Here is a 19,403-nt window from a genome sequence, read left to right as displayed (position 1 = left end):
GAAAAGGTTGCTCTTTTAATTATGCTCCTTGCAAACACCGAAGTAAACACTAAAAATGTGTCCCTTTATACCGTTAAACCGTTCCGGAGGTGCGAATTTCCTTCGTAATGGGACACAGCACAGCTGTCATTCCTATCCCCTTGATGCCGTGCGCTGCCTCCTCAGCGTTGTTTTAAGCTGCCACGGAGCCTGCGCTGTTCTGTTAGCCCTTGGCCATGCCCAATTAGCGCTGCCTGTCTTCTGACATAATTTGGTGTCAGGCTGTCAGTGCCTGTGCGTCCACGCTGCTCCAGATCCCACCTCGCAGTCTCATCTAACGTAATCCCACTGCGGGCCTTGGAACCATGGGCATGCACAGTGCATAACCTCGACTCTCACTCCCCTCCTTCCCTCTTCTTCAGACTGTGCGGTGTCACGGCCGTGGCATGCTAGGGATCAGCTGACGGCGCACAGTCTAAAGAAGGCGGAGGGAAATGAGCGAGAGCCCGAGGGGAAGATATGCACTGCGCATGCCCATGGATCCCAGGCCCGCAGTGTGACTCAATCAGAAGACACTGCGAGGCGGGATCTCGGGCAGCGCGGCCGCACAGGCGCAGCCAGCCTGACACCAAATTATGTCAGAAGACAGGCAGCGCAAATAGGGCATGCCCAAGGGATAACAGAACAGCGCAGGCTCCGTGACAGCTTAAAACAACGCTGAGGAGGCAGCGCATGGCACCAAGGGGGTAGGAATGACGGCTGTGCTGCGTCACATTACGAAGGAAAGTCCCAGCTCCGGGACGGTATAACGGTATCAGTGAACACATTTTATAAGTGTTAAGTTCTGCGTGTGCAAAGAGCTAAAAAAAAAGAGCTACCTTTTCCTTGTGCAGCATTACTGCTGCACAAGATGGCTCTTTCAGTAACAAACGACGGGGGGGGGGGGGACAGGTTCCCTTACATTTAGGTTGTTGTGCCAGCGTGGCGGTCGCAGGACACATTGCCGGCTACACAGCTGGGGATCAGCTGACGTTACTGAAACCCAATAACACTGGGTCGTATGTTTTTACTGTGCAGCCTGCACTTCTGAGCCGCAACTGGCGGTGTTGGAGCCCAGGAATAGCAGTTCAGGTGGTAGAAAGATGAACACAGCAGGAGACCTGGATGACACCCAATTACTTAATCAGGCAGAGGAGTGGCAAATTCCTGCGAGATCCAGGCCTGGTTCATTTTCAGGAAAGTAAGCCGGTCAACGTTATCGGAGGATAGTCGCATGCGACGGTCTGTTAGTACACCACCTGCGGCACTAAAGACACGTTCCGATAAGACACTAGCCGCAGGGCAAGCCAGCACCTCCAATGCATACTGGCTTAGCTCTGGCCATGTATCCAGCTTAGAGACCCAAAACTTGAACGGGGAAGAGCCGTCTGGGAGTACAGTAAGAGGGCAAGCCATGTAGTCTGTCACCATCTGACGGAACCGTTGCCTCCTGCTGACTGGAGCCGCCGGTGATGGTGTAGACATTTGGGGCGGGCACACAAAAGTGTGCCAGAGTTGTGCCATACTGGGCTTGCCTTGGGCAGAGGCACTGCTTCTGCTCCCTCTTTGGGCAGAGCCTCCCCCACTGCCTCGACGCACTGAGCTGCTTTGTAAAGCACTAGCAGCACTCCTCTCAGTTGGACAGGAGAAGATGATGGAATTCACCAGTGTGTCGTGGTACTCCCGCAATTTACGCTCCCGGGTCAACGCAGGGATGAGGTTTTGGACGTTGTCCCGGTAGCGAGGATCGAGGAGGGTGAACACCCAATAATCAGGCATGTTGAGAATGTGGTCGATGCGGCGGTCGTTTCTCAGGCACTGCAGCATGAAATCCACCATGTGCTGCAGAGTGCCAACCGGCCCAGAAACGCTGTCCCCTGCTTGAGACATGATCTCTGCCCGCTCGTCATCACCCCACCCTCGCTGTACACACTGACCACTGGACAATTGTGTCGCTCCCTCCTCTGGACGGAGCTCTTCCTCCTCCATTGACTCCTCCTCATCCTCCTCACAAATTGGCCCCTGCGTACCCCTTTGTGAGGAACCACGTGGCGCTGACTCTCCAGAAGCTGATGGAAAAGGTGACTCCTCATCCTCCACCTCTTCCACCACATCATCCCTTAACCCTTGCAAAGTTTGCTGAAGCAGGCAGATAAGGGGGACAGTCATGCTGACTAGTGCATCATCTGCACTTGCCATCCGCGTGGAATAATCAAAAGGACGCAAAACCTGGCAGACGTCCTTCATAGTGGCCCACTCTGTGGTTGTGAAGTCTGATCGGCGCTGACTGCGACTTCTTTGCGCCTGATGCAGCTGGTACTCCATAACTGCTTGCTGCTGCTCACACAACCGCTCCAACATATGTAACGTGGAATTCCACCGGGTAGGTAGGTCACATATGATGCGGTGTTCCCGGAAGGCGGAATCGGCGCTGCAGAGCAGCAATGCGGGATCTGGCCAAGCTGGAACGCCGCAAGTGAGCACACTCTAGGCGGACCTTGTGCAGCAGGGCATCAAGATCCGGATAGTCCCTCAGAAAACTCTGCACAACCAAATTGAGCACATGTGCCAGACATGGGATGTGAGTGAGGTTGCCAAGGGCCAAAGCTGCCACCAGATTTCGGCCATTGTCACACACTACCATGCCTGGCTGGAGATTCGCTGGCAGTAACCACACATCGCTCTCCTGCTTTATGGCATTCCAGAGCTCCTGCGCTGTGTGGCTTCGATGCCCCAATGAAACTAGTTTCAAGACGGCCTGCTGACGTTTGGCCACGGCTGTGCTCATGTCGGTCATAGGTAAACGTTCACGGGTCCATGTGGGGGTGGACTGTGACGGATCCTGCAGAGAGGAATCAGAGGAACTGGTGTAAGAGGAGGAGTCGATGCGTACAGACTGGATTCCTGCAATCCTTGGAGTGGGCAGGACACGTCCTGCGCCACTCGCACGATCTGTACCTGGCTCAACAACATTAACCCAATGGGCAGTGAGGGAAACATATCGCCCCTGTCCATGCTGACTGGTCCACGCATCGGTGGTGAGGTGGACCTTGCTACTGACGGCGTTCAGTAGCGCATGTTTTATGTTTGCCTCAACATGCCTGTGCAGGGCAGGGACAGCCTGCCTGCTGAAGTAAAAGCGGCTGGGCACCTTGTACTGTGGGACTGCCAATGCCATCAAGTCACGGAAGCTGTCAGTCTCCACCAGCCTGAACGAGAGCATTTCCAGGGACAACAGTTTGGCAATGCCTGCATTCAGAGCCTGTGCTCGGGGGTGGTTGGCCGAGAATGCCCGCCTTTTCTCCCATGCCTGTACTACCGATGGCTGTAGAGTAGACTGGGAGTGTGAGGATGACTGGGAAGGTGGTGCTGTGGGTGGAATTACACAAGGTCTCTGGGAGGAAGCCAAACCAGCTGTGCGTGAGCTGGAGGAAGAGGCAACACGAGCTGAAGAGGTGGTAGCTGCCGCTGTTGGTTGGCCTACATCTTCAGTGTGTTTCTGTAACTCCACCGCGTGCCTGGTCCGCACATGTTTCCACATATTTGTGGTATTGAGGTTGCTGACATTTTTCCCTCTTTTTACTTTATGATGACACAGCTTGCATTTGACAAAACAAATGTCATCTGCAACTGTGTCAAAAAAGGACCAGGCACTGCAAGTCTTGGGAGCGCCCTTTTTGGCTTTGGAAAGAGACAGGCTCCTAACGGGTGCCAAAGTGGAGGCTACAGGCTCCGCAGTCTTCCCCCTCCCTCTCCCTCTTTGGCCCGTAAGAGGAAGCTCTTCCTCTGAGCTGCTCCCACCACCTTCCTGTTCCTCACGCCACGATGGGTCAAGGACCTCATCATCTCCACTACCCTCTGCCACCAACTGCTCCTCCTGGGTAGTCTCAGCAGCACAGTACGCACGAGAAAGCGGCACCTGAGTTTCATCATCAGATGCGTACTGCGCTGTGGTCACCGGAGGCACTGGCCCACCTGCCTCTTCAGAGTCAGAGAGATAAAGCTTTTGGGCATCACTGCACACTGCCTCTTCTTCCATTTCTCCAATGCTGCTTGGCTGGCCCCCTGTTTCCAAGCCAAGAGATTCAGAGAACAGAAGTAGAGACGGCTCCTGTCCTGGGCTCTCTGACTGCCTGGCCAATTTGGCAGGTGGTGAAGAGACAGATGGCTGCTCTCCAGTGCTCTGTGCCTGAGAGGATGTGGCACTAACTGAAGTCGATGCCGAGGCGTTAGCTGCCATCCACCCGACAACGGCTTCAATTTGGTCTTCACGCAGCAGCGGTGCACGGCGCTCTCCGACAAAGCTGCGCATGAAGGACTGTTCCCTGCTGAAACTGAGTGACGACGAGTCACCGGCGCCCGCAGCAGGCACAGAATCACCACGTCCTCTCCCTGCTCCTCTCCCTGCTCCGCGCCCACGCCCACGTGCCTTACTCCCTGCCCTCTTCATCTTGGTTGACAGATAAAGATAAGCAGAAAAGTACTAAGGCCTTAGTGTGCTTATTCCTGTAATGCTCCTCCTAACAGGTGTAAGAAACACTAATGTTGTAAATTGTGGACTAAACTTTATTATTTTTCAAATGTGGCCTACACAAGTGTAAGTTGTGTTTGGTGAACTTAACCTTTTTTTTGGTGCAGATCGGGCTACAGAGCTAGTTTAAATCACACGGAGACCGTGCAGACAGCCGTAAACGGCGCTGCAAGGCCAAGAAACCCTCCTCTAGGTTATCCTATATAGTGTTTTTCCACTATTTAGCTGGATACAAGTGGAAAGACACTAATAGGAATTTTTTTTTTCAAATTTTAAACTGGCTGCACTATTTGAAAAAAAGGAAATTGTTTTTCAAGGTATGAGGCAGTAACGCACCCTGAGCTGAATCCAACCGGCTATGGCTGCACACAGACTACAGGGCGAGCTGGGCTCACACGGAGACCGTGCAGACAGCCGTAAACGGCGCTGCAAGGCCAAAAAACCCTCCTCTAGGTTATCCTATATAGTGTTTTTCCACTATTTAGCTGGATACGAGTGGAAAGACACTAATAGGAATTTTTTTTTTCAAATTTTAAACAGGCTGCACTATTTGAAAAAAAGGAAAATTTTTCTCAAGGTATGAGCCAGTAACGAACCCTGAGCTGAATCCAACCGGCTATGGCTGCACACAGACTACAGGGCGAGCTGGGCTCACACGGAGACCGTGCAGACAGCCGTAAACGGCGCTGCAAGGCCAAAAAACCCTCCTCTAGGTTATCCTATATAGTGTTTTTCCACTATTTAGCTGGATACGAGTGGAAAGACACTAATAGGAATTTTTTTTTTCAAATTTTAAACAGGCTGCACTATTTGAAAAAAAGGAAAATTTTTCTCAAGGTATGAGCCAGTAACGAACCCTGAGCTGAATCCAACCGGCTATGGCTGCACACAGACTACAGGGCGAGCTGGGCTCACACGGAGACCGTGCAGACAGCCGTAAACGGCGCTGCAAGGCCAAAAAACCCTCCTCTAGGTTATCCTATATAGTGTTTTTCCACTATTTAGCTGGATACGAGTGGAAAGACACTAATAGGAATTTTTTTTTTCAAATTTTAAACAGGCTGCACTATTTGAAAAAAAGGAAAATTTTTCTCAAGGTATGAGCCAGTAACGAACCCTGAGCTGAATCCAACCGGCTATGGCTGCACACAGACTACAGGGCGAGCTGGGCTCACACGGAGACCGTGCAGACAGCCGTAAACGGCGCTGCAAGGCCAAAAAACCCTCCTCTAGGTTATCCTATATAGTGTTTTTCCACTATTTAGCTGGATACGAGTGGAAAGACACTAATAGGAATTTTTTTTTTCAAATTTTAAACAGGCTGCACTATTTGAAAAAAAGGAAAATTTTTCTCAAGGTATGAGCCAGTAACGAACCCTGAGCTGAATCCAACCGGCTATGGCTGCACACAGACTACAGGGCGAGCTGGGCTCACACGGAGACCGTGCAGACAGCCGTAAACGGCGCTGCAAGGCCAAAAAACCCTCCTCTAGGTTATCCTATATAGTGTTTTTCCACTATTTAGCTGGATACGAGTGGAAAGACACTAATAGGAATTTTTTTTTTCAAATTTTAAACAGGCTGCACTATTTGAAAAAAAGGAAAATTTTTCTCAAGGTATGAGCCAGTAACGAACCCTGAGCTGAATCCAACCGGCTATGGCTGCACACAGACTACAGGGCGAGCTGGGCTCACACGGAGACCGTGCAGACAGCCGTAAACGGCGCTGCAAGGCCCAAAAACCCCCCTCTAGGTTATCCTATGTAGTGTTTTTCCACAATAGAGCTGGAGACTGGTGGAAAAACACTAATAGGAAATTTGAGAAAAAATGTGCAGCAGGCTGCACTAAGAGCAAAAAAGAACAACTGTGTGAGGCAGTGTGAACCCCCCCTGAGCTGAATACAACCGGGTATATGGCTGCACACAGACTACAGAGTGAGCTGCACACACACACACACAGAGACCTTGCAGAACGCTGTTAAAACAGCGCTGCAAGGCAAGAGCAAGGTGAACAGTGAAGAACACACAGCGTTTTGCTAAATTAGCCTTTGGAAAGGAAAATAAAGCAATTAGCTAGCTCAACTGGCCCTCAGTTAGAACACAGCGTCCTGTCCCTAACTGAAATCACAGCAGAGTGAGCGCAAAATGGCGGCAGCGCTTTTTTATAGTGCAGAGTGACATCATTTCAGCAGCCAATCCAAGCCTTGCCAGTACTTACATGCCCACCATGCTAAACAGGATGTGCCCACACTTTCATTCATTCCTCATTGGCTGCTGCGTTCAATTTGAATTCTGGGAACTTCCGATTCCGGTATCCGATACGCGGGAAGTATCGGAATTCAGTATCGGAATTCCGATACCGCAAATATCGGCCGATACCCGATACTTGCGGTATCGGAATGCTCAACACTACGTACAAGGCATCATGAAATCTGAAGATTACCAAAAGGATTTTGCGTTGCAATGTAGTGCCCAGTGTCAGAAAGCTGGGTTTGCATCCAAGGTTATGGGTCTTCCAGCAGGACATCATTCTGCAAGAAGCACCCAGAAATGGATGGAAACAAAGCACTGGAGAGTTCTGAAGTGGCAGCAATGAGCCCGGATCTAAATCCCATTGAACACCTGTGGAGAGATCTTAAAATCACTGTTGCGAGAAGGCGCCTTCAAATATGAGAGACTTGGAGCAGTTTTCAAAAGAAGAGTGGTCCAAAATTCAATTGAAGTGGTGTAGAAAGCTTGTTGATGGTTATAGGAAGCGATTGATTGCAGCTATTTATTCCAAAGGGTGACCAACCAAATCGTAAGTTGAGGGTGCCAACAACTTTGTGTAGCCCATTTTAGGAGTTTTGTGTGACATTATGTCCAATTTGCCTTTTTTTCTCAGTTTTTTTGAGTTGTTCTAATTCAAAAAAACTAAATGTATTTGCAATAATGCTCTGGAACAATTTCAAGGGTAGCAACACTTGTGGCCATAGCCAGGGCCGTATTTAGAGTTTCTGCTGCCCTAGGCACTTTTAGTGCTGCCTCCCACTTTGGTGAGTAAGACACTATCGGCAGTCGCCTTTTGCAGCAGATCGACAGTTTTTCTGCATCTGCCGCGTACCGGATCACTTACGGCAACACTGCGTTCAACCTCATTCATTCCCTATGGGATTTGCGGCACTTGCCATGATCTGGCAAATGCTATACCATACCTCCCAACTTTTGAAAAAGGGAAGGAGCTATGAAGTTTGCGGCGCACTATGTGCGCCGCGGCAAATTTTAGGCCACACCTCTGACCACACCCATTTCACAACTAGTCACACCCATATCCACGTCCCAACCACAGCCATTTAGCACTGCTGATCACACTGTTTTATATACAATAATTATAAACAAAAAAAATATGGCCACACAGTGCTCCATACTGTATAATGGCCACACATAATGCTCCATACTGTATAATGGCCACACACGATGCTCCATACTTTATAATGGCCACACATGATGCTCCATACTGTATAATGGCCACACAGTGCTCCATACTGTATAATGACCACACATGATGCTCCATACTGTATAATGGCCACACAGTGCTCCATACTGTATAATGGCCCCACATGATGCTCAATACTGTATAATGGCTCCACATGATGCTCCATCCTGTATAATGGCTCCACATGATGCTCCATCCTGTATATTGGCCACACAATGCTCCATACTGTATAATGGCTCTACATGATTCTCAATACTGTATAATGGCCACACAATGCTCCATACTGTATAATGGCCACACATGATGCTCCATACTGTATAATGGCCACACATGATGCTCCATCCTGTATAATGGCCACATGATGCTCCATCCTGTATAACGGCCACATGATGCTCCATACTGTATAATGGCCACACATGATGCTCAATACTGTATTATGGCCACACACAGTTCACCATACTGTATAATGACCCCCCCCCTGTATGCATGGCTCATATTCCCCACCCCCCTGTATGAATGGCTCATATTCCACCCCCCCTGTATGCATGGCTCATATTCCACCCCCCCTGTATGCATGGCTCATATTCCACCCCCCCCCTGTATGCATGGCTCGCATTCCACCCCCCCCTGTATGCATGGCTCACATTCCACCCCCCTGTATGCATGGCTCATATTCCACCCCCCACCCCCGTATGCATGGCTCATATTCCACTCCCCCTGTATGCATGGCCCACATTCCACCCCCCTGTATGCATGGCTCACATTCCACCCCCCCTGTATGCATGGCTCATATTCCACCCCCCCCTGTATGCATGGCTCGCATTCCACCCCCCCCTGTATGCATGGCTCACATTCCACCCCCCCTGTATGCATGGCTCATATTCCACCCCCCCCTGTATGCATGGCTCACATTCCACCCCCCCCGTATGCATGGCTCACATTCCACCCCCCCCCCTGTATGCATGGCTCACATTCCACCCCCCCTGTATGCATGGCTCACATTCCACCCCCCCCTGTATGCATGGCTCACATTCCACCCCCCCCCTGTATGCATGGCTCACATTCCACCCCCCCCTTGTATGCATGGCTCATATTCCTCCACCCCCCACACCTGTATGCATGGCTCATATTCCTCCACCCCCCATCTTGAATGGCGCGGCTTACCGTCCTCCTTCTTTCCCCCTCCCCTGTCCCCCCATCCCTCATACTCACCTGCTCCTCACCGCACGGCCGCGACGTCCCTCTGGCTGTCACGACTCCTGGCGCGCTGCACCTTCTTCCTGCGTGAGCGGTCAGGTGATACCGCTCTGCTCATTAAGGTCATGAATATGCGCATATTCATGACCTTAATTAGCAGTACCACGTGACCGCTCATTAAGGACGAGCTCCAGACGCCGAGACCAGGCATCGCTGGAGCAGCAGGGTGAGTATTGTCCTCAAGGAGGGCGGGTGGGAGGCGGGAGGGAGGGTAAGCGGCCAGGTGGGGCGGGGGGGCGGGGTCGTTCGGGAGGTGACCCAGCTTTAAAAAAAAAAAAAAAAAAACCTTGCTCAGGTGCCGCCCCCTGCATTGTCCCCGCCCTAGGCACGTGCCCTCACGTGCCTAGTGGCAAATACGGCCCTGGCCATAGCTATATATAAATTATATATAAACATATCTATAATATAACGCTGGGAGCGTCACTCTGTCCGAAGCCTCGATAGACTGCGCAAGCGCAAGCGCCGGCGCAGTCTGGGCCTCACAGAGCGACGCTCCCGGGAGATCGCGGTGTGCGTTCACACTGAACGCACACCGCAATCTCCCCCGCAGAAGCAGGGACCGCCAGGAGGGTGAGTATCGGACATATTCACCTGTCCCCGTTCCATCGCTGAGCGGCGCCATCTTCCCGGTCTCCTCGGCCTGTGGCCTTCAGTTCAGAGGGCGCGATGACGCGCATGCGCGCCGGCGCCGCCCTCTGACTGAAAAGTCACAGGCCGAGGAGACCGGGAAGATGGCGCCGCTCAGCGATGGAACGGGGACAGGTGAATATAGTAAGTGCTGGGGGGCCTGAGCTGGCGGCGATACCGGCACCTGACCCCCACAGCGCGCCGGTGTCCCTGCCTGCTCAGGCCCCCCAGCGGGTCAGAGGCAGGATGGAGCAGCAGGATGGGGACGCAGGATGGAGCAGCAGGATGGGGACGCAGGATGGAGCAGCAGGATGGGGACGCAGGATGGAGCAGCAGGATGGGGACGCAGGATGGAGCAGCAGGATGGGGACGCAGGATGGAGCAGCAGGATGGGGACGCAGGATGGAGCAGCACATAAGGATGGGGACGCAGGATGGAGCAGCACATAAGGATGGGGACGCAGGATGGAGCAGCACATAAGGATGGGGACACGGGATAGAGCAGCACATAAGGATGGGGACACGGGATGGAGCAGCAGGATGGGGACGCAGGATGGAGCAGCACATAAGGATGGGGACACGGGATGGAGCAGCAGGATGGGGACGCAGGATGGAGCAGCACATAAGGATGGGGACACGGGATGGAGCAGCACATAAGGATGGGGACACGGGATGGAGCAGCAGGATGGGGACGCAGGATGGAGCAGCACATAAGGATGGGGACACGGGATGGAGCAGCACATAAGGATGGGGACACGGGATGGAGCAGCACATAAGGATGGGGACACGGGATGGAGCAGCACATAAGGATGGGGACGCAGGATGGAGCAGCAGGATGGAGCAGCAGGATGGAGCAGCAGGATGGGGACGCAGGATGGAGCAGCAGGATGGGGACGCAGGATGGAGCAGCAGGATGGGGACGCAGGATGGAGCAGCAGGATGGGGACGCAGGATGGAGCAGCACATAAGGATGGGGACACGGGATGGAGCAGCACATAAGGATGGGGACACGGGATGGAGCAGCAGGATGGGGACGCAGGATGGAGCAGCACATAAGGATGGGGACACGGGATGGAGCAGCAGGATGGGGACGCAGGATGGAGCAGCACATAAGGATGGGGACACGGGATGGAGCAGCACATAAGGATGGGGACACGGGATGGAGCAGCAGGATGGGGACGCAGGATGGAGCAGCACATAAGGATGGGGACACGGGATGGAGCAGCACATAAGGATGGGGACGCAGGATGGAGCAGCACATAAGGATGGGGACGCAGGATGGGAGCAGCACATAAGGATGGGGACGCGGGATGGAGCAGCACATAAGGATGGGGACGCAGGATGGAGCAGCACATAAGGATGGGGACGCAGGATGGAGCAGCACATAAGGATGGGGACGCAGTATGAAGCAGCACATAAGGATGGGGACGCAGGATGGAGCAGCACATAAGGATGGGGACGCAGGATGGAGCAGCACATAAGGATGGGGACGCAGGATGGAGCAGCACATAAGGATGGGGACGCAGGATGGAGCAGCACATAAGGATGGGGACGCAGGATGGAGCAGCACATAAGGATGGGGACGCGGGATGGAGCAGCACATAAGGATGGGGACACGGGATGGAGCAGCACATAAGGATGGGGACGCGGGATGGAGCAGCACATAAGGATGGGGACGCGGGATGGAGCAGCACATAAGGATGGGGACGCGGGATGCAGCAGCACATGAAAGGATGGGGACGCGGGATGGAGCAGCACATAAGGATGGGGACGCGGGATGGAGCAGCACATAAGGATGGGGACGCGGGATGGAGCAGCACATAAGGATGGGGACGCAGGATGGAGCAGCGCATGACAGGATGGGGACGCAGGATGGAGCAGCGCATGACAGGATGGGGACGCAGGATGGAGCAGCGCATGACAGGATGGGGAAGCAGGATGGAGCAGCGCATGACAGGATGGGGACGCAGGATGGGAGCAGCGCATGACATGATGGGGACGCAGGATGGGAGCAGCGCATGACAGGATGGGGACGCAGGATGGAGCAGCGCATGACAGGAAGGGGAACGCAGGATGGAGCAGCGCATGACAGGATGGGGACGCAGGATGGAGCACATGACAGGATGGGGACGCAGGATGGAGCAGCGCATGACAGGATGGGGACGCAAGATGGAGCAGCGCATGACAGGATGGGGACGCAGGATGGAGCAGCACATGACAGGATGGGGACGCAGGATGGGAGCAGCGCATGACAGGATGGGAACGCAGGATGGAGCAGCACATGACAGGATGGGGACGCAGGATGGAGCAGCGCATGACAGGAAGGGGAACGCAGGATGGAGCAGCGCATGACAGGATGGGGACGCAGGATGGAGCAGCACATACCAGGATGGAGACAATATACCAATATAAATGCTCGCCACCCGGGCGTAGAACGGGTTCAATAGCTAGTATATATATATATATATACAGTGGGGCAAAAAAGTATTTAGTCAGTCAGCAATAGTGCAAGTTCCACCACTTAAAAAGATGAGAGGCGTCTGTAATTTACATCATAGGTAGACCTCAACTATGGGAGACAAACTGAGAAAAAAAAAATCCAGAAAATCACATTGTCTGTTTTTTTAACATTTTATTTGCATATTATGGTGGAAAATAAGTATTTGGTCAGAAACAAAATTTCATCTCAATACTTTGTAATATATCCTTTGTTGGCAATGACAGAGGTCAAACGTTTTCTGTAAGTCTTCACAAGGTTGCCACACACTGTTGTTGGTATGTTGGCCCATTCCTCCATGCAGATCTCCTCTAGAGCAGTGATGTTTTTGGCTTTTCGCTTTGCAACACGGACTTTCAACTCCCTCCAAAGGTTTTCTATAGGGTTGAGATCTGGAGACTGGCTAGGCCACTCCAGGACCTTGAAATGCTTCTTACGAAGCCACTCCTTCGTTGCCCTGGCGGTGTGCTTTGGATCATTGTCATGTTGAAAGACCCAGCCATGTTTCATCTTCAATGCCCTTGCTGATGGAAGGAGGTTTGCACTCAAAATCTCACGATACATGGCCCCATTCATTCTTTCATGTACCCGGATCAGTCGTCCTGGCCCCTTTGCAGAGAAACAGCCCCAAAGCATGATGTTTCCACCACCATGCTTTACAGTAGGTATGGTGTTTGATGGATGCAACTCAGTATTCTTTTTCCTCCAAACACGACAAGTTGTGTTTCTACCAAACAGTTCCAGTTTGGTTTCATCAGACCATAGGACATTCTCCCAAAACTCCTCTGGATCATCCAAATGCTCTCTAGCAAACTTCAGACGGGCCCGGACATGTACTGGCTTAAGCAGTTGGACACGTCTGGCACTGCAGGATCTGAGTCCATGGTGGCGTAGTGTGTTACTTATGGTAGGCCTTGTTACATTGGTCCCAGCTCTCTGCCGTTCATTCACTAGGTCCCCCCGCGTGGTTCTGGGATTTTTGCTCACCGTTCTTGTGATCATTCTGACCCCACGGGGTGGGATTTTGCGTGGAGCCCCAGATTGAGGGAGATTATCAGTGGTCTTGTATGTCTTCCATTTTCTAATTATTGCTCCCACTGTTGATTTCTTCACTCCAAGCTGGTTGGCTATTGCAGATTCAGTCTTCCCAGCCTGGTGCAGGGCTACAATTTTGTTTCTGGTGTCCTTTGACAGCTCTTTGGTCTTCACCATAGTGAAGTTTGGAGTCAGACTGTTTGAGGGTGTGCACAGGTGTCTTTTTATACTGATAACAAGTTTAACCCCTTCATGACCCAGCCTATTTTGACCTTAAAGACCTTGCCGTTTTTTGCAATTCTGACCAGTGTCCCTTTATGAGGTAATAACTCAGGAACGCTTCAATGGATCCTAGCGGTTCTGAGATTGTTTTTTCGTGACATATTGGGCTTCATGTTGGTGGTAAATTTAGGTCAATAAATTCTGTGTTTATTTGTGATAAAAACGGAAATTTGGCGAAAATTTTGAAAATTTCGCAATTTTCACATTTTGAATTTTTATTCTGTTAAACCAGAGAGGTATGTGACACAAAATAGTTAATAAATAACATTTCCCACATGTTTACTTTACATCAGCACAATTTTGGAAACAAAATTTTTTTTTGCTAGGAAGTTATAAGGGTTAAAATTTGACCAGCGATTTCTCATTTTTACAACGAAATTTACAAAACCATTTTTTTTAGGGACCACCTCACATTTGAAGTCAGTTTGAGAGGTCTATATGGCTGAAAATACCCAAAAGTGACACCATTCTAAAAAATGCACCCCTCAAGGTGCTCAAAACCACATTCAAGAAGTTTATTAACCCTTCAGGTGCTTCACAGCAGCAGAAGCAACATGGAAGGAAAAAATGAACATTTAACTTTTTAGTCACAAAAATTATTTTTCAGCAACAATTTTTGTATTTTCCCAATGGTAAAAGGAGAAACTGAACCACGAAAGTTGTTGTCCAATTTGTCCTGAGTACGCTGATACCTCATATGTGGGGGTAAACCACTGTTTGGGCACACGGCAGGGCTTGGAAGGGAAGGAGCGCCATTTGACTTTTTGAATGAAAAATTGGCTGCACTCTTTAGCGGACACCATGTCAAGTTTGGAGAGCCCCCGTGTGCCTAAAAATTGGAGCTCCCCCACAAGTGACCCCATTTTGGAAACTAGACGCCCAAAGGAACTTATCTAGATGCATAGTGAGCGCTTTAAACCCCCAGCTGCTTCACAAATTGATCCGTAAAAATGAAAAAGTACTATTTTTTCACAAAAAAAATTCTTTTAGCCTCAATTTTTTCATTTTCACATGGACAACAGGATAAAATGGATCCTAAAATTTGTTTGGCAATTTCTCCTGAGCACACCGATACCTCACATGTGGGGGTAAACCACTGTTTGGGCACATGGTAAGGCTCGGAAGGGAAGGAGCGCCATTTGACTTTTTGAATGAAAAATTATCTCCATCGTTAGCGGACACCATGTCGCGTTTGGAGAGACCCTGTGTGCTTAAACATTGGAGCTCCCCCACAAGTGACCCCATTTTGGAAACTGGACCCCCCAAGGAACTTATCTAGATGCCTAGTGAGCACTTTAAACCCTCAGGTGCTTCACAAATTGTTCCGTAAAAATGAAAAAATGCTTTTTTTTTCCACAAAAAATTTCTTTTCGCCTCAATTTTTTCATTTTCACATGGGCAATAGGATAAAATGGATCCTAAAATTTGTTGAGCAATTTCTCCCGAGTACGCCGATACCTCATATGTGGGGGTAAACCACTGTTTGGGCACACGGCAGGGCTCGGAAGGGAAGGCGCGCCTTTTGACTTTTTGAATGGAGAATTAGCTCCATTTGTTAGCGGACACCATGTCGCATTTGGAGAGCCCCTGTGTGCCTATGCAATGGAGCTCCCCCACAAGTGACCCCATTTTGGAAACTAGACCCCCCAAGGAACTTATCTAGATGCATACTGAGCACTTTAAACCCCAAAGTGCTTCACAGAAGTTTATAATGCAGGGCCATGAAAATAAAAAATAATTTTTCTTTTCTCAAAAATGATTTTTTAGCCTGGAATTTCCTATTTTGCCAATGGTAATAGGAGAAATTGGACCACAAATGTTGTTGTCCAGTTTGTCCTGAGTATGCTGATACCCCATATGTGGGGGTAAACCACTGTTTGGGCGCACGGGAGGGCTCAGAAGGGAAGGCACGCCATTTGGCTTTTTAAATGGAAAATTAGCTCCAATCATTAGCGGACACCATGTCGCGTTTGGAGAGCCCCTGTGTGCCTAAACATTAGAGATCCCCGACAAATGACCCCATTTTGGAAACTAGACCCCCAAAGGAACTAATCTAGATGTGTGGTGAGCACTTTTAACCCTCAAGTGCTTCACAGAAGTTTATAACGCAGAGCCATGAAAAAAAAAAAAATCTTTTCTCAAAAATGATTTTTTAGCCCGCAATTTTTTATTTTCCCAAGGGTAACAGGAGAAATTTGACCCCAAAAGTTGTTGTCCAGTTTCTCCTGAGTACGCTGATACCCAATATGTGGGGGTAAACCACTGTTAAGGCACATGTTGGGGCTCGGAAGTGAAGAAGTGACGTTATGAAATGCAGACTTTGATGGAATGCTCTTCGGGCGTCACGTTGCGTTTGCAGAGCCCCTGATGTTGCTAAACAGTAGAAACCCCCCACAAGTGACCCCATTTTGGAAACTAGACCCCGAAAGGAACTTATCTAGATATGTGGTGAGCACTTTCAACCCCCAAGTGCTTTACAGAAGTTTATAATGCAGAGCCGTGAAAATAATAAATACGTTTTCTTTCCTCAAAAATAATTTTTTAGCCCAGAATTTTTTATTTTCCTAAGGGTTACAGGAGAAATTGGACCCCAAAAGTTGTTGTCCAGTTTCTCCTGAGTAAGCTGATACCCCATGTGTGAGGGTAAACCACTGTTTGGGCACACGTGGGGGCCCAGAAGGGAAGTAGTGACTTTTGAAATGCAGACTTTGATGGAATGGTCTGCGGACGTCACGTTGCGTTTGCAGAGCCCCTGGTGTGCCTAAACAGTAGAAACCCCCCACAAGTGACCCCATTTTAGAAACTAGACCCCCCAAGGAACTTATCTAGATATGTGGTGAGCACTTTGAACCCCCAAGTGCTTCACAGACGTTTACAACGCAGAGCCGTGAAAATAAAAAATCATTTTTCTTTCCTCAAAAATGATGTTTTAGCAAGCAATTTTTTATTTTCTCAAGGGTAACAGTAGAAATTGGACCCCAGTAATTGTTGCGCAGTTTGTCCTGAGTATGCTGGTACCCCATATGTGGGGGTGAACCACTGTTTGGGCACACGTCGGGGCTCGGAAGTGAGGGAGCACCATTTGACTTTTTGAATACAAGATTGGCTGGAATCAATGGTGGCGCCATGTTGCGTTTGGAGACCCCTGATGTGCCTAAACAGTGGAAACCCCTCAATTCTAACTCCAACACACCCCTAACCCTTATCCCAACTGTAGCCATAACCCTAATCACAACCCTAACCCCAACACACCCGTAACCCCAACACACCCCTAACCCTAACCACAACCCTAATTCCAACCCAACCCTAGCCCTAAGGCTATGTGCCCCCGTTGTGGATTCGTGTGAGATATTTCCGCACCATTTTTGAAAAATCCGCGGGTAAAAGGCACTGCGTTTTACGTGCGGATTTACCGCGGATTTCCAGTGTTTTTTGTCCGGATTTCACCTGCGGATTCCTATTGAGGAACAGGTGTAAAACGCTGCGGAATCCGCACAAAGAATTGACATGCTGCGGGAAATACAACGCAGCGTTTCCGCGCGGTATTTTCCGCAACATGGGCACAGCAGATTTGGTTTTCCATATGTTTACATGGTACTGTAAACCTGATGGAACACTGCTGCGAATCCGCAGCGGCCAATCCGCAGCCAAATCCGCACCGTGTGCACATAGCCTAATTCTAAAGGTATGTGCACACGCTGCGGAAAATGCTGCGGATCCGCAGCATTTTCCCATGAGTTTACAGTTCAATGCAAACCTACGGGAAACAAAAATCGCTGTGCCCATGCTGCGGAAAAACTGCACGGAAACGCAGCGGTTTACATTCCGCAGCATGTCGCTTCTTTCTGCGGATTCCGCAGCGGTTTTACAACTGCTCAAATAGAAAATCGCAGTTGTAAAACCGCATTGAAATGCGCAGAAAAAACATGGTAAATCCGCCATAAATCCGCAGCGGTTTAGCACTGCGGATTTATCAAATCCGCAGCGGAAAAATCCGCAGAGGACCAGAATACGTGTGCACATACCGAAACCCTAACCCTACCCCTAACCCTACCCCTACCCCTAACCCTAACCCTACCCCTAACCCTACCCCTAACCCTAACCCTACCCCTAACCCTACCCCTAACCCTACCCCTAACCCTACCCCTAACCCTAACCCTAGTTCTTACCCCAACCTTAGTGAAAAAAAAAAAAAAAAAAAAATTTATTGTCCCTACCTATGGGGGTGACAAAGGGGGGGGTGTCATTTACTTTTTTTTTTATTTTGATCACTGAGATAGATTATATCTCAGTGATCAAAATTCACTCTGGAACGAATCTGCCGGCCGGCAGATTCGGCGGGCGCACTGCACATGCGCCCGCCATTTTGGAAGATGACGGCGCCCAGGCAGAAGACGGACGGGACCCCGGCTGGATCGGTAAGTATGATGGGGTGGGGGGGGACCACGGGGGGGGCGTCGGAGCACGGGGGGGTGGATCGGAACACGGGGGGGGGTGGATTGGAGCACGGACTGGGGGAACGCTGTGCGGGCAGGCGGATCGGAGCACGGGGGGGATCGCTGTGCGGGGGGGGGGGGATCGCTGTGCGGGGGGGATGATCGGAGTGCGGGGGGGTTTGATTAGAGCACGGGGGGTGTGATTGGAGCACGGGGGGAGCGGGCAGGAGGACGGGGGAGCGGAGCACAGGACCGAGGAGAGCGGACCACAGATCGGGGGGCTGGGGGGGCGATCGGAGGAGTGGGGTGGGTGCACATTAGTGTGTCCAGCCATGGCCGATGATATTGCAGCATCGGCCATGGCTGGATTGTAATATTTCACCATTTTTTTAGGTGAAATATTACAAATCGCTCTGATTGGCAGTTTCACTTTCAACAGCCAATCAGAGCGATCGTAGCCCCGAGGGGGTGAAGCCACCCCCCCTGGGCTAAACTACCACTCCCCCTGTCCCTGCAGATCGGGTGAAATGGGAGTTAACCCTTTCACCCGATCTGCAGGGACGCGATCATTCCATGACGCATATGCTGCGTCATGGGTCGGAATGGCACCGACTTTCATGACGCAGCGTATGCGTCAAAGGTCGGGAAGGGGTTAAACAGGTGCCATTACTACAGGTAATGAGTGGAGGAAAGAGGAGACTCTTAAAGAAGAAGTTACAGGTCTGTGAGAGCCAGAAATCTTGATTGTTTGTTTCTGACCAAATACTTATTTTCCACCATAATATGCAAAAAAAATGATAAAAAAACAGACAATGTGATTTTCTGGATTTTTTTTTCTCAGTTTGTCTCCCATAGTTGAGGTCTACCTATGATGTAAATTACAGACGCCTCTCATCTTTTTAAGTGGTGGAACTTGCACTATTGCTGACTGACTAAATACTTTTTTGCCCCACTGTATATGTACAATATATATATATATATAATACATAAGTAAAACATTTTTCTTGTTTAATTCCAGTAGATTTATTACATTTTCATTAGATATATTATTGTATTGGACAATGCATTTAGCAGACATTGCATAAAAGTTCCCTAGATCTTTTAGTTATGCACATCTCCTCTTCCAAGAGGAAAAAGACTATTGGATGTATTTATGATCACATTGTAAAAAGATATTCAGGGGGAGAGTTTCCAAAATACATGAACTCCCTTTGTCTGAAGTCTTCTTGGACTGTATAAATACTGT

This window comes from Ranitomeya imitator, chromosome 3, assembly GCF_032444005.1.
Source record: "Ranitomeya imitator isolate aRanImi1 chromosome 3, aRanImi1.pri, whole genome shotgun sequence".
Classification (NCBI taxonomy): domain Eukaryota; kingdom Metazoa; phylum Chordata; class Amphibia; order Anura; family Dendrobatidae; genus Ranitomeya; species Ranitomeya imitator.
The sequence above is the reverse complement of the archived record's forward strand: the minus strand, read 5'-3'. Positions refer to the sequence as shown.